The following is a 5,000-nucleotide window of genomic DNA, read 5'->3' as shown; positions in this document are numbered from 1 at the left end:
AGACCTGTTATTGCTCAATCTCGTGCGGCTAGAAGCCGCCTGTCCCTCTAAGAAGAAAAGTAATCGCTGACAGCACGAAGGATGTCACGCGACTAGTTAGCAGGCTAGAGTCTCGTTCGTTATCGGAATTAACCAGACAAATCGCTCCACCAACTAAGAACGGCCATGCACCACCACCCACCGAATCAAGAAAGAGCTATCAATCTGTCAATCCTTCCGGTGTCCGGGCCTGGTGAGGTTTCCCGTGTTGAGTCAAATTAAGCCGCAGGCTCCACTCCTGGTGGTGCCCTTCCGTCAATTCCTTTAAGTTTCAGCTTTGCAACCATACTTCCCCCGGAACCCAAAAGCTTTGGTTTCCCGGAGGCTGCCCGCCGAGTCATCGGAGGAACTGCGGCGGATCGCTGGCTGGCATCGTTTATGGTTAGAACTAGGGCGGTATCTGATCGCCTTCGAACCTCTAACTTTCGTTCTTGATTAATGAAAACATACTTGGCAAATGCTTTCGCTTCTGTTCGTCTTGCGACGATCCAAGAATTTCACCTCTAACGTCGCAATACGAATGCCCCCGCCTGTCCCTATTAATCATTACCTCGGGTTCCGAAAACCAACAAAATAGAACCGAGGTCCTATTCCATTATTCCATGCACACAGTATTCAGGCGGGCTTGCCTGCTTTAAGCACTCTAATTTGTTCAAAGTAAACGTGCCGGCCCACCCAGACACTCAATAAAGAGCACCTTGGTAGGATTTCAACGGGGTCCGCCTCGGGACGCACGAACACGCACGAGGCGGTCGCACGCCTTCGGCTCGCCCCACCGGCAGGACGTCCCACGATACATGCCAGTTAAACACCGACGGGCGGTGAACCAACAGCGTGGGACACAAATCCAACTACGAGCTTTTTAACCGCAACAACTTTAATATACGCTATTGGAGCTGGAATTACCGCGGCTGCTGGCACCAGACTTGCCCTCCAATAGATACTCGTTAAAGGATTTAAAGTGTACTCATTCCGATTACGGGGCCTCGGATGAGTCCCGTATCGTTATTTTTCGTCACTACCTCCCCGTGCCGGGAGTGGGTAATTTGCGCGCCTGCTGCCTTCCTTGGATGTGGTAGCCGTTTCTCAGGCTCCCTCTCCAGAATCGAACCCTGATTCCCCGTTACCCGTTACAACCATGGTAGGCGCAGAACCTACCATCGACAGTTGATAAGGCAGACATTTGAAAGATGCGTCGCCGGTACGAGGACCGTGCGATCAGCCCAAAGTTATTCAGAGTCACCAAGGCAAACGGACCGGACGAGCCGACCGATTGGTTTTGATCTAATAAAAGCGTCCCTTCCATCTCTGGTCGGGACTCTGTTTGCATGTATTAGCTCTAGAATTACCACAGTTATCCAAGTAACGTGGGTACGATCTAAGGAACCATAACTGATTTAATGAGCCATTCGCGGTTTCACCTTAATGCGGCTTGTACTGAGACATGCATGGCTTAATCTTTGAGACAAGCATATGACTACTGGCAGGATCAACCAGGGAGCTGCGTCAACTAGAGCTGAGCAGCCGGCCGCCCGGGAGTGTGTCCCAGGGGCCCGCGCGAACACGCAAGCGTCCGCTCAATTATTCTGCAAACAGGAGGAGGCTGAGCTCCCCTGCACAATACACCTCGAAACCCTCTCAGGTCCCGGCGGCGCGCAGCGCCGTCCTAAGTACTTGGTCGGGTTCGAGAGAGGCGCAATCGCCCGGAGTTAGGCGAGTAGACGCTTTAGGTGCGACCACCCGTGCTCCCAACTGAGCTTGCCGCTGCCGACAGAGGCCCGGGAGCGTGCTGTCGTGGCATTGCCGGCGGGAGACAACACGCGCCACCTACGGTGACCGGCAGCTCCAACGCCAGCGCCACAGAAGGGCAAAGGCCCCACGTGGGTGCCGAAGCGAACTCTCCCAGCACAGCGCACGTGCCAACACGTCTGCACAACTGCGATACAAACCACCAGCGAGAACCGCTGGGGCGACCGAGCAGCAGACGGCGTCGCGGCGCCGAGTGCCGGGCGGCGGCGCATCCTCAACGCACACAGTCCTCAGTCGGACCAGCACACTGCAGATGTCCACCGCGCTTCGCACCGGGCCCGCGAGGACCCACTTTGGCCGCCCGGCGCCGCGCGCAGGGTGCCCCGGCGCGCAGCTGCGCCGCCTGCCGCGTCCGTCGGCCGGCGCGCCTGCCACTGGGCGCCCCCACCAGCCGGCTGTAGCGCGTGCGCCCACGCACCGCGCGGCCAGCACGCCGGGCGGCCCCCCCTCACCGGCCGGGGACGGTCCCACCCAGCCACCGCCGCGTATCGCTTCACACACAGATTTGCCCTTACTGATTTACCTCCAGCAACAACAACCGTACCACAATGGGTTTACCAGTTGTTCATTTGCGTAACGTCACCAGCAAACGTAGACGTCCATCCCAGTTTGCAAATGCAACGATTATTGCATACCTGTCTGTTAGGTGTCACGACACACTACGTCTGCCCACATACACGCAACAAAATGTGCACGACTAGAGAACACGTGGGAGGTGGCCCCCTACGTATGCGATGTCCATTACGAGACCGACTGTCAACCAGCATCTGTACCATGTCGCAGATGTGGAACGCGGTGCACCATGCTATCACACTGTGTGAGAAGAGACGACTACGTTTGAATACACGCGCCACTACATCAACAGACGGCTCATGCTGATCGCCATCCAGGGCGTCCGTTACTCCCACACGTCTCTATGGCGTACCACACTGCAATGTAGCTGTTATGGGGAGACGGCACGTGGCTGAGTGCACAACATTTGGACCGTATGGTTCGCTGTTGTTGGGCGCAGTCGTTGTACGGTCACACATGTGCCACAGCGTATCATTCAGTACATACGGACCTATGTGCAGTACAATGTGAGGGTTAAGCTTACGACATCAGCGGACAGTGGACACAGGCCGTACCACGACGTAGACTGAGCGCTTCGACATGCGAATGCCAGTGAACAGCTGCGAAGTGCATTGAACACGCAAGCACCTGAACGACCAGCGTGCGAAGGCAGGGGGGAGGGGGGGGGGCGATGTACATCCTGCAGTCGTCCACATTACAGTGTACAGCGGGAGCATGTCAAAAGTAAGCAACACTTGCGAAGTGTTGAACATGAAACGATACACAAGAGGGTGGGCGGTGCGAGTAGCGAACTATATTCAGAGGGTTGTGGTTAGACAACACTAGATTAATGTAACGTGTCATATGCCAATTACAGAGCAGGTTAAGGCACAACGTGGGTTAGGTTAAGGCACAACGTGGGTTAGGTTAAGGCACAACGTGGGTTAGGTTAAGGCACAACGTGGGTTAGGTTAAGGCACAACGTGGGTTAGGTTAAGGCACAACGTGGGTTAGGTTAAGGCACAACGTGGGTTAGGTTAAGGCACAACGTGGGTTAGGTTAAGGCACAACTTGGGTTAGGTTAAGGCACAACTTGGGTTAGGTTAAGGCACAACTTGGGTTAGGTTAAGGCACAACTTGGGTTAGGTTAAGGCACAACTTGGGTTAGGTTAAGGCACAACTTGGGTTAGGTTAAGGCACAACTTGGGTTAGGTTAAGGCACAACTTGGGTTAGGTTAAGGCACAACTTGGGTTAGGTTAAGGCACAACTTGGGTTAGGTTAAGGCACAACTTGGGTTAGGTTAAGGCACAACTTGGGTTAGGTTAAGGCACAACTTGGGTTACATTGCGGTACAAATTGCGTTACGAATTTGGTTAGGTTAAGGTGCAAAATGGGTTAGGTTAAGGTGCGAAATGGGTTGGATTACAGTACACAACGTGGTAAGAGAGTGTGTTGTTGGGGGGGGGGGACCGAGGTTCGTTGGTAGTGATCATTGTATGTGAATGTCTGAGGCAGCGTCAGTATGTCACAGCGGTTATGTCTCGTCAGGATGCGCTTATGCGCTTATGCGCTTTTCGCTCGTGACTGGAGGCGCGCCGCGTCTGTGGTTGCGGCAAGGGAGCGGCACACCTGTGTGATTCATTCCTGCCATTGTTTCTGTGCCGTAACAGGAGGCAGTGTGGTGGTGTTGGGTGCACCCCTGTGTAGGGGTGGCTTATCTGAGCAATTGTGGATGTCGGACGGGTGGGATATTCTATTTTCGAATTGGACCCCCTGGTGTGGTTATCATAGTGTGGATGGTGTACTGTGGCGGAGAGGATGCACCGGACGTTGGTCCATGCTGGTGCTTACATATTGTATCTGTGTCTGTTACAGGCAGAGAGTAATGTGTGATAGAGTGTCTCGCTGAGGTGTGGTTCATATTGTGTGCACAGACTTACAGCATGTATAGGGACAGCGGGAATTTGGCATATTGGATATAACTCTTCGTGAAACGCAAGATATAGGGGTGGATTGCAACGTACGAGTGCGGGAAGAGTCCGCCGTTCATCCGCTGGAGTTGCGATTTCGGCGGTTGGGGTGGGGCACGTGCGGGTGCGGGTGGAGTGATTGTCGGTTGACTACTTCGTGCTACGCAGGCACTGGCGTTCGGGTTCCTGTGGTGGACAGATGATGCAGGCTTTGTGGGTGGCGTCGGAAAATGGGTACTGTGGGACCTAGCGATGTCGTAGTCGGGGTGGCGGTATCGTCGGTGCAGCAGGTCATGTTTCGGGAGACTTGCAGATGGCGGTATTTAGTTTTCGTGTTGCGCGCGACATGGTGGACGTAGTGTCGTCCGATTCGCGTAGATGGGGCTATTGCATGTGGCTTCGTCACATTGTCATAGATGGCGATGCTGTGGTTTGGCAGTATGGTTGGTGTAGTTCCGTTGGATTCCTGTAGATGGAGGTGTCGTTTCTGGGCCAGACGGTAATGTAGTTTGGTCACATTCTCATAGATGGCTGTGTTGTGTCTGTGGGTGGCGGTGTCAGCGTCGTCCCATAGAGGGCGGTATGGTCTGTTTATTGTGGACGTTGATGTCAGGACCAGAGGGCGCGCG

General features: G+C 54.4%; 1 non-coding gene across 1 annotated transcript in view; it reads right to left on the bottom strand.

Moving 5' to 3' along the window:
• Positions 1-1,539, bottom strand: part of LOC126138953 (small subunit ribosomal RNA) — a 1,909-nt gene extending 370 nt beyond the window's left edge. Inside the window, exon 1 of the ribosomal RNA XR_007528442.1 lies at positions 1-1,539. This exon is cut by the window's left edge and continues 370 nt beyond it. This is a non-coding gene — a ribosomal RNA (small subunit ribosomal RNA).
• Positions 1,540-5,000: the final 3,461 nt, after the last annotated feature.

This window comes from Schistocerca cancellata, unplaced genomic scaffold, assembly GCF_023864275.1.
Source record: "Schistocerca cancellata isolate TAMUIC-IGC-003103 unplaced genomic scaffold, iqSchCanc2.1 HiC_scaffold_674, whole genome shotgun sequence".
Taxonomy (NCBI): Eukaryota; Metazoa; Arthropoda; class Insecta; order Orthoptera; family Acrididae; genus Schistocerca; species Schistocerca cancellata.
Note: the sequence above shows the minus strand (reverse complement) of the source record. Positions and strands in the feature narration are given on the sequence as shown.